This window comes from Miscanthus floridulus, chromosome 9, assembly GCF_019320115.1.
Source record: "Miscanthus floridulus cultivar M001 chromosome 9, ASM1932011v1, whole genome shotgun sequence".
NCBI lineage: Eukaryota > Viridiplantae > Streptophyta > Magnoliopsida > Poales > Poaceae > Miscanthus > Miscanthus floridulus.
The window spans coordinates 44,277,141-44,294,201 of NC_089588.1; positions in this window are offsets into that span (position 1 = coordinate 44,277,141).

The following is a 17,061-nucleotide window of genomic DNA, read 5'->3' on the forward strand; positions in this document are numbered from 1 at the left end:
TTACCTGTATGGAGTGAGTAACTATTAATTAGCTGCTATTATCTGATTTACTCCAAGTTGTGAGATAGTTATTATCTAGAGATCGAGCTAACAATTAGCTATTTTATTAGCTGCACCTATTTGGATAAAAAAAAGATAACTATTAGCAGATAGCTATTATTTAATGAACCAAATCCACCGCCTCCCTCAGTTGGTGTTCCACTATTCATATCTTATTTAAACATCTCATCTTGTACATCTTAATGAGTTTAGTCACAAAAAGCTTATGTTGTTTTATATTATTATTACCACTCTAAATATGAAAAACTTCATAGAAATTGATGGAAACAAATTTCTTGAAAATACATGGTCCACGTCGCATCAAAGAAAACGAGTACTACACCTTCTTGGTCCTGCCTCATCTAACGCGCATTTACTAGTCTAACTAACGTATATATACGTACATAAGTCATGCCCATAGAAAGCGAGTCTCCAATGCTGAAAGGAATCCTAATGAACTCCGGGAGTATTTGCAGATGTAGGAAGACTTGAGAGGCAGGTTATTAGTCATCGCCACGGTGAGTCCACACCCGAGCGTCTTCGAAAGTCTAGCTTAGAACGAGCTCATGAATTTTCTAATCAATAAATAGTACACAAGACAAGAAACTAACATGGATTTGAGAGATAGTATCGCACACTTCAGGATGTGTTCCTCTCTAACAACACAATGTTCAGGGCAGTCTATCTCTCCGCCAAATTTAGTAGCTTAGAACTAGTGCTAGCTCATACCGTTGGAGACGTCCTTAGGGCGTCTTTAACAGCAATCCTAAATTGTCAGCTCATGTGGCAGTGAGAGACACTAAAAAGATAAATTTAAGAGTAAATCTACGCATCACGGGACGAACCAAAGACACAGTGTTCATCGATACATGTGCGAGACTATCGCTTTGCACCTTGCTAGTTTATTTCCTTTTTCCATTCTCTTTCTTCCTCATTGGACAAAGTCTGACATATGCTAGCTACTTCGACCACCGTTGAGGGCGCCCTCAGGTCATTTTGGACCTTGGAGTTCTCAAGTTTTTTTTCCTTTACTTCTGGACATTGGATGCCTTTCCGTTGGATTTGCATCGGGCCTGGTTTCGAACTATAGGTAAGGGTGCCTTCACCCGTCAGCTTGTCTCAACTCTCAACCAATATGTTGTCGTACTCCCTCCATCGATAGAATCTTAAGTTTAATAAATATGTATAAATATATGATGACTACAATTTTTCTTTATAGATTTAACATTGAGATCCAACGGCTCACCGATGAAGATATCAGAAATATAGGCATTGACAAGTTGCTATTCATTTTCTGTTGTTTTGATACTGACTACACGCAGTTGAATAAGCCAATGCCAATGCTTGAGGGCATGTTTGGTTGGTGGTTGAAAAATATACTGCCTGGACCAGAGAGGCTTCACAGACGTCCGATTTTAGACCCCTGGAGCCAGGATCTGTTGCCTGAGAGGCCTTTGCCTGCTAGGACTCCAACCAAATAGCCCTTGAAAAAATGAGTGCCACAAGTATCTCGTATAAAGATCAGAAAAAACTCAGTTTAATTGGGTTGATGACCAGGACGTAACTTGGTCGTCCTCCATCCACAAAAAATGTAAATCTTATTTTTCGATGAATCAACCACTTTGAACTTTGACTAAAATTATACAAAAGATTATTAACATTCATGATACAAATTAAATACCATTAGATTAGTTATAGAATGTATTTTTTATAAGAAATTTATTTATAGACATAAATGCTAATACTATTTACTATAAATTTTGTCAAACGTGAGCTATTTTGACCGGCACGGATCCCATAATTACATTCTTCAGTGGATGGAGGAAGTATTTCACAAAGGTTTTCACCTTGTAATTAAATAATATATGAACCATGACTATTCTTAGGAATCAATAAAGCACGTCGAATGGCATTCCCTCAAAAAAAATCTGAACCTTTCGTATTTAGCTTTGTAAATGTGGATGATTAATCTCTCATCAATCCACCAGTTGTAGGATTTCTATTAACAGTGGAGACGAATTGGAACCTTTGATAAATACTCGTGTACTCCGCCTTGTCATCAACCCTGCTAGCCCACAGAAAGAGACTTGAATGCTGAAAAGGAACCTTAACCAACTACTCCTACATAGTACTATTTTTTATAATGGAGGAAGACTTGAGAGCCGGGTAAGTCATCGCGTCTTGAACGGTGAAAATGAACCTTAGCCAATGCTGAAAATGAACCTTAGCCAACTTCTCCGACTTTCCGAGAAACAACTTTGACTAAATATATATTTAAAAATATTAATATTTATGGTACATAATTAATATCATTGAAAACATCTGTGAATCTAGTTTCTTAATAAATTTATTTGGAGATATAAATGTTGCACTCGTTTTCTATAAATCGAGTCAAATTACAGCACGTACACCAATGACGATAGTTATTTTGAGACGGATGGAGTATTACTATTTTGTTTTTACTAATGGAGGAAGACTTGAGAGACGGGTCGTCATCGCCAAGTTATCTTCGGCCTATTCGCTTGCTCGTATCTGGCTTATAAGCCATGGCTTATCAGCCAACGAATAATATTTTTCTCTCACACCAAACCAGCCAACAATACTTTCAGCCATGGCTTATAAGCTAAACCAGCCCAAACGGACAGGGCGCTTAGAGGTTTCCGTGGCCATGACCATCGAGCTCAAGGAATTAATTTCTCGACATGGACACCGTGCCTTTTTTTGTCAGTTCCGGATGGGCTCTTGGTTACAACAGGTTGTCTTTGGTTTACACCCACCTGGAATATATTGGACTTTTTATGTCTTATTGGTTACAACAAGTAGACTTAAAAAATACAATTCCAAACTAATGTTTGAGTACAATTTATTCTATTTGATCTTGCTGAAACAATGTAGTATTTGATAAAAAAATATTCATATTGGCCTTCAATTCTATGGCAATATACTGTTTTGCGCATTTTTTTACCAGTAGGAGACTGTCATGTGCTGCTCTTTTATCAGCAGACCCTGAGTAGCGCCTGTCGTTTTTATGGTGCGACTCTTTCTCACGTAGTTTTTGCTGTGGATTTAGAAATAAATCATGTCACGAGTCATAGGAAACAATGTAAGAGCCCGCCTCTGTTAAAGACTGATGGAGGCGGGTGCCTTAGACAGCCTGCCTCTGTTAATCGCCTAGCAACGGAGGCAGTTGTCGTATAACATCTGCTTCCATTAATGGTCTATTAACCAAGGTGGCTACCTAACAACATCCACCCCGGTTAATCAATTAATGGAGGTGGTCCCCTTACTGCGCCCGCCTCCGTTAATAGACCATTAAAGGACGTGGTCACTTGTCCCTAGGGTTGGGCAAACATTAACGGAGGAGGCACTCTATTATGCCTGGCTCCATTAATCCTTCGGCACTGTCTCGCAAAATCTTTTATTTAGTAGTGCTCATCATAAATGTTACCTATCTTACCACAACCTTGGACATTCTCTAAGCAACGAGGCAACCTCCATATGCCCCTCGTCTCAGTGACCTCTAGCCAAGCGTATATTCGGGGAAGAAAAGCAAAGTATGAGAGAAACCATAAGGTTCCAATAGTCTACAGGAATTGTCATGACTCAGATCGTAGCTATAAATAAAATTTTAACTTGAAGAGTGTGTACACATATACCCGCATGTCCTCCATCAATAATGCACGCCCATGTCTAGGTGACCACCGCTCTTCGATCTAGCTGACTAACACCAGACTGCACCTAAACCGTAGTAGCATGCGTCATGACAAATAAGACTAGGATCATGCCTAGAGCCATCTCCCCCCCACCCCCCCACCCACCACCTCACACAATGTACCTAGGGCCCTTGAAATCCTATGAAAACTCATCTCCCATAGCACTGGTCCTAGACTAAACTAGTGAAAGGATCTAGATTGCTAGAGGATGATGAATAGCCTATAAAAATTTCTACAAAGATCACAAGACTAGCGCAAATTGATTAGTACAACAAATTACCCTAATAGCCACTATTTGCTCTAGCTCTGGTTCACCCAAGCACTGCCCTACACAATATTAACTATAGTAGCAACAGGTTTCTAATCTAAATCACAACACCACTCGACAGCTACTAGCTATACTAGATAGCTAAACAAGCTAAGCAACTAAAACAATCTACTTCACTAAACAACTAACTCTACTCTAGTGAGCTAAACAAGCAAGTACCACACCCAAGCTAGAAAAGATTGTAAAAACGAAGGTACTTGGCGACTGCCGTTGAATGGCAAGGGTGTCTGTCCATGTCGCCAAGGTGGCCAGCGCGCAACTTGCGATGTCATGCCAGGAAGTAAAAACAATATTCAACTGGTTGAAGACCAAGCAAACCCCGATATCGTAGGATAGCTCATGCACCTTGTTCCTCTGGTCTTTGGCGAGTGGATCAAGGTGCCTCTGCAGCATGGCGAGTGGCGAGTGGCGAGTGGATCACTGATATTCCACACCTTAGCACATAGGCGAGTGGCGAGTGGATCAAGGATATTCCACACGTCACTGATATTCCACACCTTGTCTGCGAGCCTCTGCATCACGGCGTCCATGGTGCTCAGCTCATCTTTCAGGAAGCAGATCCCGCACACCACGTCTCTGGTGAGCTGGTACTTCTCGCCGAGCAAGGCGGCCAGCTTGCCGATGACGGAGCCCATCACGCCCGTCACTGCACCAGAAAGCAACAAAGGAGACGCGTCAATCAGAGACGCTAAGTCAGACACCGTCACTAAAGTAGTACTAACGGGTGACATAAAGAATCGTCTCTAAAATATTAGTCCACAGCCGCACAACCAATATAATCTCTGATGACATAATATCCGAGACACGTCTTACTATAAGCCATCTCTAATATATCAAAGACAGGCCCGTCTGTTCTATAAAATATATTAGAGACGGTTTATTATCCAGAGACATGATCTTTTGTTACCAGTCTGCTCTAAAATACATATCAGAGACGGCTAGAAATTCAGAGACGGTTTTGATTGTAGCCCGTCTATTTTTCAATAAAATATCAGTGACGTGTGGAATATCCCCGTCTATGTGCTAACTGTAGCAGTGATGCGCGCATATTACACCCCATCAGTGTCGTATCAAAGATGGCTTTCTCCTCGCTAGATATCGATCTAAAGCTATAACACGGCCGGCCGGCTTATTGTGTCCTCTCTCTTGAGCACTATTACTCTGACCTATTGCCGCTTGGGTGTGTCTGTCCAATTAGTCGACGCTCTAGCTATTAGATGGATCCCCTATCGACCTAGCTAGCCTCTGGATATGTGTAGTGTGCTATCGTTTTGGAACGTGGGGTGCCGGCGGCAGCGCGTGGAATTAGCTAGCTAGCTTGCTAGGTCTCCCGCCGGCAGCCGGCTATGGGTCGCTCGCACCGGCCGTCGATCGATCGAGCTTATAGGTATACCCCCTACTCAATCTCTGCTAGCTGCGCATGCCTCGGCTGTCTTGCAAATCGATATTATATTGTTCCCCTTCTTTAGTAGGTCTAATATCCTAATTAAGATTTTGCTGCTATATATATTATAGGGTAGCAGTTCTATATATATATATATATATATATATATATATATATATATATATATATATATATATATATTTATACACACACACACACCTGATCTCTCTCGGCCGACAATCTTCAACGTACTTATTAAGGTTTGTAGCAATAATTAACTACTTGTATAGTTAATAATATAATCAAATGATTGATTAATTGTGAGATGCACATAGATATATATATATGTATGCATACTGACACAGGTTTGTCTATATATTGAACATTTAATTTTGTTTTAGATGGATGACCGTACGTGGATGTATCAGAAGAACCGTACCTGTGATCAGTATTTGCAGGGTCTCAAGTCATTCATTACAGCAGCAGAGGTGGATATGTCGACTCACTGCAACTAATGCTATGTGGTGTCCATGCAAACATTGTAGGAATAACAAGAAATACTCCAGCTCATGTACGGTCCATGCACACCTGATCATTCGTGGTTTCATGGATGACTATCCATGTTGGAACAAGCATGGCGAGGAAGGCGTTAACGATCAAGACCTGCAGGACAGCCATATGGACGACATGAATGAGAAGGGGAAACTATTGGGAATCCGAGAAACTATTGCCTCATTCGTGATGTCACAACTCTGAAGGCATGAATGAGAAGGGGAAATTTACTTTGGACTTATGCGGGTTTGTAAACATTGATCTTGTGAGACATGTGCTGCAGTTGGTTACTTAATTAGCCAGTATGTTTATTTATCTGTGCACAATTATAACTACTTTACTGATGAGAAATTCATGACTATCCTGTGATGAGCATATAAAGAGACATAGATTTGCATTCTAACACGTTTGTGATAAGCATCGTCAGAGACACGTTCTACAAGAAACCTGTCTCTAATGCAAGCATATTGCAGCCGCGCCTAAACGTACTGTATCAAAATTGAGACGGGCTCCATTAACGCTAATGTCTCTGTTTGAGCAATATCAGAGACGGCGCTTGAGCAATATCCGTCAGTAGACTAAGCAGACCAGAGACATTTGTGTTCGGTACCATCACTAATTGTGAAAAATCGGCAACCGTCTGTATTATTCTTATGACAGACGGGTAGTGCCTTGGAGCCTTTGCTATTTGTTACATATGACAGACGGTTTGTGGTTATTAACCGTCACTCTTATGAACTTATCAGAGACGGGTAGTGCCTTAGGAGTCGTCGCTATTTGTTACATATCAGAGACGGTTTCCATCTCTTTTATGTACTTATCTGAGACGGTTGTGCACCCGTCACTAGTACTGTCCACAGCACAGCTTTGTTTCCCGTCACTAAGTGACATTGTGAGCCGTAGCTTCTCTGTCCTAGTGTGTGGCGGCGCTCGCGACCATTTCAGCCATCTCAACTCGAAAGCACTCGCTCTATGTGGGTTGCTAGCTAGCTAGCATGCGCGGTGGTGTGGAGATGCCACCGAGGATATATGGTGGCACAAATCTTTGGGATTCTATTTCTGCGCGGGAGCACTGGGAACGACACGAAGTTTCCTTCCAGTTTTCTCCGTAACCACTTTCCTTTCACCAACTCTCCCTCCGTTTATCTATTTCGGCTGGGCCACCTTTGTCCGTAAGCCGTGTGACGAGTGGTGGTGGCCGGCGGGCAACTTGGCCATGCGATGCCACTGGTTGAAGACTAATAATAAGTAAAGCACGAACCGAGCTCTCGAGTCCTGAGTCCTGACTAACGCGCAAACCAAAGTTGTGCTTGTCCCTTCATTCTCACTAACTATCTGGTCCCTTCATTCTCACTAACGCGCAAACCAAAGTTGTGCTTGTCTGCGTATGGGAGAAGACACACAACACTACAACAGGATGGCTTGTGCGAACGACTTCTTAATAGAATTTGAGCATAACATACGGCATGATTGATTATATTTGGATAATTATAACTCAGATTATAAACAGGACTATTAATAATCTATTCATGGGTTATTTTAATCTAGGTCGTTTAGATTTAATTCAGATTATAAAAGTAGATGGAGAAATCAATAGATTTAAGCCAAAAAATGGGTCGATGATCGCTATAGAGAGTTTCTGCAGATAGATGCACTGAAAGCGCATGGACATAGGACAAGTATAATCCAATAAATCAACAATACTACTTGTGAAATTGTTTTCAAATAGAAAACACCAAATGTTATAGTGAGAAACTAGCACTACTACAGAATGGACCTGTTGTCCCGGGCGGTAACAGCCTTTAGTCCCGGTTACCGCGCCGGGACAATGATCCCGGGACTAAAGGTGGAACCTTCAGTCCCGGGTCATCGAGCCGGGATTAAAGAGGGACCTTTAGTCCCGGTTGGTAACACCAACCGGGACTAAAGGCCCTCCAGCCGAGCGAACCTGGCGCACCCTTTAGTCCCAGTTGGGGTTACCAACCGGGACTAATGGTTCACCCTTTAGTCCCGGTTGGTAACCCCAACCGGGACTAAAGGTTCCTTTTCTTTTTCTTTTTTTTTGTTTAATTTGTTTTCAGTTCAGTTACACGTATTTGTTTAATATATAATATGTTTTTATGTACATATTCTACGTTGCTAATATAAATACACGCATGCATATAATTACATCTAATTCTCATCTTGAGCATTATTATATTCGAATAAAGTATGAAACTATATATATTATAGATATATATATATATATGTATATATACAACACTTTCATAATCTTGTTCTCGAAAATAACGATATCAATAAACATTTAATTTACATCATTTATTCCTTAAGATCAAAGTAGAACTCGCCGTTGGGATTTAGCACTTTTTCTAGAAGATATCCTGCTATTGACTCTTGAACTGCTTTCAGATGGTCTTTTTGCATGACCCTTCGTTTCAACCATTCAGTCTTGCATTTGAAATAAAAGGAAAAGTATTAATACACATATATGTATATATATTCATTTAAAAATAAATAAAAATTGATATATACGTACTCTGAGGACATCTTCAGGAGTTCTTCTTATGTGCGCAGTGATAAATTCACAAACGTAGTATCCACACAAGTTATTACCTGGTTCCTGCCGCAAACACCACTGTACGAGAAGAAGATTATTCTCATCATCTCACACGTAAATTGAAGTACGATATAGTAATTAAACACGTGGGGAAGTGTATATAGTACAACTTACTGGTATTTCAACTACATTAAGTGGTGCCTTGCAATCCTTGCGATGTTGCCGAATAAACTCTTTCCAAACCCTGTGCGACCAATAATGTACGATCGTTAATAAATTATGGCAAAGTCTATTCAATAATAGTTGTGCGCGAGAGATCGAAATTACCCCTGGATAATGTCTATCATATCTTGGTATAGTGCCCGTTCTTTTCTCAACGAGTCAAAGATTAGTAACCGACTTGAGTTTAACTCAATGACAATGAGTATCCAGTGAAAACTGCATTGGTTTATACACACACGTACATGCATATAAGTTGTATTGATATTACATAAAATGTGTAGACTACATTATTATTAACACTTACTCAAAGTTGTACGGGAAAAGTGTTGTTGTCTTGTCGTGCTGCTTCACGAAGAACTTCATGATATTCGTCTGTGCTTCAGATACCCAGTGGTCCTTGACAATAATATCGGTTTTGAATACGATATAAGGATCAATGAAGCCAACACTGGTGTCTTGTATTCTTTGGAGCTCTGACATCTGGAATCTATATATAAATATAAGTTACATGTGAGGATAATTATATACACGTACGCATGGAAGTGAGTTTATTAAATAAAAGTAAGAATCACTTACAAACAAAAGGAGCTCATGATTGATTTGTCCAGAGCGTCCAAGTGGAATAGTTGATGCAATTCTTCGAAACTAATATGTAAGATGTCATCGCCACGGAAGTAATGATGGTCTCTAAATCTGACAAAGATCCACTGCTCACCCCTGCCACACGCCTGCATGTACCACTTGTTGAGCAAGTACATTTGCGTACCCAATTCATTCAGAGCCGCAGGGTTGTATAGACTTTTGCCATATTTATAAGTCTTCCAGGTATCAACTTCCAGGTTCTGGATTGGAGCTTTGCCCGTCAATTGATCCAAGGTTAAACCAGTATCTTTAAAAAAAGCATTAAGGGCTTGAACCGACACTTCTCCAGAGTTGTCTGGTCGATAGACTTCTATGTTGGAACCATATTCATTAGCAACAACAAGATTTTGCATTGGTTGCTTCTGTTGTCCGAGCTGTGGGACATCCTTCCCTGATGCTCTTTTCCTTTTCTTATCTGCATCATGTGACTTCACGAGGGAGCGGTCATAGTCTGATAGTGGCGAAGGCTTACGAAGTTCAATCATCTTTTTCTTGTGAGCATCGACCTTCTGCCTCAGCACATCTCGTGGTATGTAAAAGTACGGCTTCTCCTTAAGCTTTGCTTGACTCTTGTTTTTGATATCTATAAAAAAATCTTTTACTTTTTTGTCTTCTTCAGCTGCTATTTGCTCATCAGTCTTTTCAGGAAGTATTTCTTGAGAAATAACTCTTTTTCTTGGGGTCTTCTTTGCCGCCGGGACCTTAGACGTCTTTGTAGTGCGTCGCTGTGGAGGGGGTGGGGGCGGTGTTGGAGATCGGCGTGGAGGCGATGAGGCCAGTGTTGGTGGAGACCGGCGTGGAGACGTTGGAGATCGTTGTGGAGGCGGTGGGGCCGGTGTAGGAGTTGGAGATCGTTGTGGAGGCGATGGGGCCGGTGTAGGAGTTGGAGATCGTTGTGGAGGCGATGGGGCCGGTGTAGGAGTTGGCGATCGCCGTGGGGATGAAGTCGTCTCGCCCCCCGCGACGCTGTGATGAGATGGGGAATGAATGATTAGGCTAGGCTGGGGAGAGACCCTGCTATAAAAACAATTTGTGTGTCAATTATTTTTGAAGCCAATAGAAAATTAATGGAAAATAATATTTCATTCACTTTCATTCGTACCTAGGGTGAGGTAGGGGAAGCGGTGGCGCCCCAGGAATGATGATGAAGCATTTGCGCCATTGAATAAATGTCTTCTCTGTTTCTCCTAGTGTCTTCTCCCCATCACCGCCTTCAATGTCAAGAGGAACATTGCTGTAACCTTTGAGCACTCTATCGACCGAGACGCTAGCATATCCAGGTTGAATAACTGACCCATGGATTCTTGGTGTCTTCGTTCGGTCTATTGGAGATACAACCCCGACAGCCACCATGATTGATGCATTACCATCTGGAATGTGCAGCTCACATTTTGTTAGAGGCTCGGTAATGTCATCAACAGGGAAGCGCAACCCAGCGTCGTCTTGAATAACTGGCAGCTCCGTAGAAGCACAACTGCTTTTCATCTGACCAACGGGGCTAATGGTGACTCCCGGCGTTGATTGCGATTGCATTTGACTCATTGCTAGCTGCACTTGCCTCTTGATCTCCTCCTGCATTCTTGCCTCAAGAGATTTTTCTCGTTCACGTGATTCAAGCAATGCTTGTCGTGACTCATCAACAAATTGCTCCAATGCACGAATTTGTTCTGCCTCCTCATCCTTCTTTCTCTGGCGGCTTCTGTAGGTATCCTTGTCTGCTGGGAATGCGTGTAGCCACGGAACCGCCCCATAGCCTCTTGTTCGACCACCGTGTTCGGGATTCTCTAGGGCATATGTCAATTCATCCTTCTCTCTGTTGGGCTTGAAAACACCACTATCAGCTTCTTCCCTAGCACGAGCTAGTCTCTGTGTTGCTCTCTCAATTTTTTGGCCGAAAATTAGCTTGCCAGTGTCTGGGTCTAGGCTTCCCCCATGAGCGTAGAACCAATTCTTCGCGCGTTGAGGCCAGTTCTTTTCTATTGTTTCAGGTATGATTCCCTTGGCAGTAATCTCTGCTTCTAGGTTCTGCCACTTGGGAATAGCACTCCTATAACCACCTGATCCCATGCGATGATGGTATTGCTTCTGTCGGGCATTCTGCCGATTCCTCATCACACGTTCCTCACTGTCTTGAGATGTCTTGTATTCTACGAAGGCATCCCAATGGGACTCCAACTTGACAAACGCCTTAGCATTGAAATTCGGCGTAGCATTCTTCAAGATAAACTTTTTATACAATGTCTTCTTCCAACTCTGGAACAATGTTGCCATCTTCTTCATTGTCCAATCCCTCACTAGCTCCTTCAAAGCATCATCTGCTTGTAATGTGAAATGCTGAGTGATATCTCTCCAAGCTAGGTTCTTATCACGATCAGATACAAAACTAACATTAGGAGCGGATATCTTCTACTTCCATTCACGAGCACTAACTGGGATCCTATCCCTTACAATGAACCCACATTGATTGACATATGTCTGAGCATGTGGTCCCAATGGTTTGCCGGTGTCGGTGTCGAATTCTGATATTATGAAACGGCCCTCTAATGGCTTTTTTGGCCCTCGGACTTTCCTACTTTTGTCGGTGGTTGATGTAGATCCAGAGACCGGCTACATGAGTAGAAACACAACGATTAACAACAAATATACGTACGCATGCATCTATAAGAGATGATAGATAATCGAATATACCTCGCCAGTATTTTCTTGCGCGACAATTTGTTGATCTTCAACCACCGGCATATTCAGGATATCCTCATAATCAGCAAAGTACTGACTCGTGTCATCTACATCCACATTGGTGCCGGCGTTGATAATATCCGCCATTATGTCATCACTCAAGTTATCATCCGGAGCAGCCATTTGTATCTTCAAGATAACACATAGATAGAATTATTATGGTACATAACATAAGTACATGTGATAACACATATAGAATTACTAAATCCAATTAAATATAATAACACATAATATTTCATAAGGATAAACAATAATAAGGTATAGGCTTTGGAATCGAATCAAAAACACTTTCGATCCAAAAACATGGAAATAAGTACATGTATATATATACACATAGAATGATACAATATATTTTCTCTCTCTCTCAACACATAGAAATAAGTGCATATGTCTATATCTCTAGATATGCATGTGATAACACATAGAATGTCTCTCTAGATACAATTTTCTCTCTCTCTCAACACATGAAAATAAGTACATGTATATATACATATAGAAATAATTAATTAAGTACCATATGTATACATATAGAATCTCTCTCTAGATATATATATATAGAGAGATAGAATATATAATTACTAAATCCAATTAAATAAATCTAACATGAAATTAGATAAACTAGTAATAGATAATACATTTTAATCTAACATATATCAAAAACTATAATAAAAAACTATCTAAAAAAAACTATCTAAATAAGTACTAATTAAAATTTAATACATTTTAATCTAACATATATCAAATACTATAATAAAAAACTATCTAAAAAAACTATCTAAATAAAGTACTAATTAAATTTTAATACATTTAAATCGAACATATATCAAAAACTACTAATTAAATCTAACATTTTAATCTAATATTGGCCGGCCGAGAGCAAGCTAAGCTCTAGCAGGCTGTGGATCGAGGCGGATGGCGCGGGCCGGCAGGGCGTGCTGGCCGGCCACGCGCGGGGCCGAGCTGAGCACCTCGATCGCGCGAGGACGACGTACGGCGGCGGAGACGGCGGGGCTCGACGACGAGGCCGCCGGGCGCGCGGGAAGCGGTCGACGGAGGGGGCTCGGGTGCGGGCAGAGACGGGGCCGGGCGAATGGCGCGGCCGGGCGGGGGTAGAAGACGACGGCGGCGCGGCAGAGACGAGCTCGATGTACGGCCGGGCGGGGCTGGGGCGACGGAGGCGAGATCGAAGATGGCGGTGGCGGCGGCGATGATCGACGTGTAGATCGAAAGGTAGAAGATGAAACCGTTCGATATATATAGGCCGGGACCCTTTAGTCCCGGCTAGTAACACCAACCGGGACTAAAAACCCTTTAGTCCCGGCTTGTATTACCAGCCGGGACTAAAGGCCCAACCCTTTAGTCCCGGCTCGCCTTACAAGCCGGGACTAAAGGGTTTTTAGTCCCGGTTGGTGTTACTAGCCGGGACTAAAAGTATTTTGGGCGGGCACCGAAATTGCCGCTCACCCTTTAGTCCCGGTTCTTGGTCTGGGCCGGGACTGAAGGCACCGAAAATTTTGGCAACCCGCCAGCGTAATTGGAAAGACCTGGGATTTTGATTTTGTTTAATACTAGGTTAATCAATTAATTCCATAGCAACTTCAATACTTTGCAATATTTATTTTAAAAAATTCTATTGATTAACTAATTATTTATTGTAAATAGGAAAATTTTGTAACCTATAGTTTTTAATTTCTTTTATGAATATAGAATATAAATGTTACTAATACTAAGTATTTTGTTAATGCAAAAATATATTTGTAACTTAAAATTAATAAAACTAATATTATTCGATAGGAAATTTATTATCACATTATTGTAACGTCAATGTTTTAATTTTTTCTCGGTTTTTGACCAAAATTGACAGGAAATTTTTGTTAAACCTATAAAAATAAAGAAAATATAGTATTTTTTGTTGTACAACTTTTTCAAATGAAAAAATGGCCTATATAAGGATTGTTGTTTTTTCAATTCGACCAAAATTAACAAACTTGGTATTCAAAACTTTTCAATTCGAAGTCATTTAGAGTCCATAATACTAGGGTCAAAGTGTTGTTTTTTCATTTGACCAAATTTGACTTGGTCAAACTTGCTCAAATGAGACACTAAATGACCTCAGATGAAAAAACTCTGAATACCAAGTTTGATCATCTCAGCAAGATCTACAATTGTTACATAGATCATTTTCCCATTTAAGAAATTTTTATCAAACACTAGTCACAATTTTCCTTATCTCTTATAGACTTTCTAAAACTATGTCACACACTTGTGAAAATTGAACTATATTTTGTTCAAGCTTTCTCAAATGAAAAAATGGTCTATATAAGGATTGTAGATATTGATGATATGAACAAACTTGGTATTCAAAACTTTTCAATTTTAGACAATCTAGGGTTCCGAAAACTAGTTTGTAGGCGTCGAAATTTAAAAATCATAAATTTGAACCGTCCAAACTTTCTCAAATGGAAAGTTGACCAAAACAACAATTGTAGATCTTTTTGAGTTTAACAAACTTGGTATTCAAAACTTTTCAATTCGAAGTCATTTAGAGTCCATAATACTAGGGTCAAAGTGTTGTTTTTTCATTTGACCAAATTTGACTTGGTCAAACTTGCTCAAATGAGACACTAAATGACCTCAGATGAAAAAACTCTGAATACCAAGTTTGATCATCTCAGCAAGATCTACAATTGTTACATAGATCATTTTCCCATTTGAGAAATTTTTATCAAACACTAGTCACAATTTTCCTTATCTCTTATAGACTTTCTAAAACTATGTCACACACTTGTGAAAATTGAACTACATTTTGTTCAAGCTTTCTCAAATGAAAAAATGGTCTATATAAGGATTGTAGATATTGATGATATGAACAAACTTGGTATTCAAAACTTTTCAATTTTAGACAATCTAGGGTTCCGAAAACTAGTTTGTAGGCGTCAAAATTTAAAAATCATAAATTTGAACCGTCCAAACTTTCTCAAATGGAAAGTTGACCAAAACAACAATTGTAGATCTTTTTGAGTTTAACAAACTTGGTATTCAAAACTTTTCAATTCGAAGTCATTTAGAGTCCATAATACTAGGGTCAAAGTGTTGTTTTTTCATTTGACCAAATTTGACTTGGTCAAACTTGCTCAAATGAGACACTAAATGACCTCAGATGAAAAAACTCTGAATACCAAGTTTGATCATCTCAGCAAGATCTACAATTGTTACATAGATCATTTTCCCATTTGAGAAATTTTTATCAAACACTAGTCACAATTTTCCTTATCTCTTATAGACTTTCTAAAACTATGTCACACACTTGTGAAAATTGAACTACATTTTGTTCAAGCTTTCTCAAATGAAAAAATGGTCTATATAAGGATTGTAGATATTGATGATATGAACAAACTTGGTATTCAAAACTTTTCAATTTTAGACAATCTAGGGTTCCGAAAACATATTACATAATATCCGTCTCTAAAACATAATATATTAAACATGCATCGTTGTATCATGCGGGCACAACAGTGAATTTCTTCTTGACGTATGACCCTTGGTTATGATCTTGTCGTAACCATGGAGTGTCTTCATCATTTAACATGATGCTTGGATCTTTCTTCACTATGAAGGGTGGAATTCGGACATTTCTTTCGTAATCTTCTGACATGTCTGACTTGTCTTCAATTCCTACTATATTTATTTTCCCAGAAAGAATTATGTGGCGCTTTGGCTCATTGATCATTGAGTTGATGTCTTCGTTTTTTCCTCTCTTTGATTTTGTAGACATGTCTTTCACATAGAACACCTGACTCACATCGGCAGCAAGGACGAATGGTTCCTCTTTGTATCCAATATTGTTGAGGTCCACTGTTGTCATTCCATACTCTTTGTCGACTGTTACCCCTCCTCCGGTCAGCTTCACCCATTGGCACCGGAACAAAGGGACTTTAAAATTAGGTGCGTAGTCTAGTTCCCATATCTCTTCTATGCGGCCATAATATGTTTGTATATTCCCATTTGGATCTGTGCCATCTATGCGAACACCACTATTTTGATTGGTGCTCCTTTTATCTTGGGCAACTGTGTAAAATGTATTCCCATTTATCTCGTACCCTTGGTACGTGAGGATATGCCACGATGGCTGCCTAGCCAACAAATACAGTTGCTCATCAATATTGTCATCGCCTTGACATTCTTTTCGCAACCAACCACTGAAACTTTTCATGTGCTGACGCCTAATCCAAGCTTCAGTCTTCCCTGGAAACTTGGATCGTAAGAACTCCTTATGTATCTCGATGTACGGATGCACCAATGACGAGTTCTGAAGAACTGTGTAGTGTGCTTTATTGAAATAATCGTCTTCCATGCCAATATATGTTTTCTTCCCTAAAGTTCCTTTACCACTAAGTCTCCCCTCATGTCGTGATTCGGGAACGCCAATCGGAGCAATGTCAGGAATAAAGTCAACACAGAACTCAATGACCTCCTCTGTTCCATAGCCCTGGGCGATGCTTCCTTCAGGCTTAGAACGGACTTTCACATATTTCTTCAAGACTCCCATAAACCTCTCGAAGGGGAACATGTTATGTAAGAACACAGGTCCAAGAATACTAATCTCCTTCACCAAATGAACTAGGATGTGTGTCATGATATTAAAGAAGGATGGAGGGAACACCAACTCAAAGCTGACAAGACATTGAACCACATCGTTCTGTAGAGTAGCTAGTTCCACTGGATTGATTGCCTTCTGAGAAATTGCATTGAGAAATGCACATAGCTTCACGGTGGCTAGACGTACATGTGGAGGTAGAATTCCTCTTAAAGCAACTGGAAGCAATTGCGTCATAAGCACGTGGCAGTCGTGGGACTTTAAGTTTAGGAATTTTTTATCTGGCACATT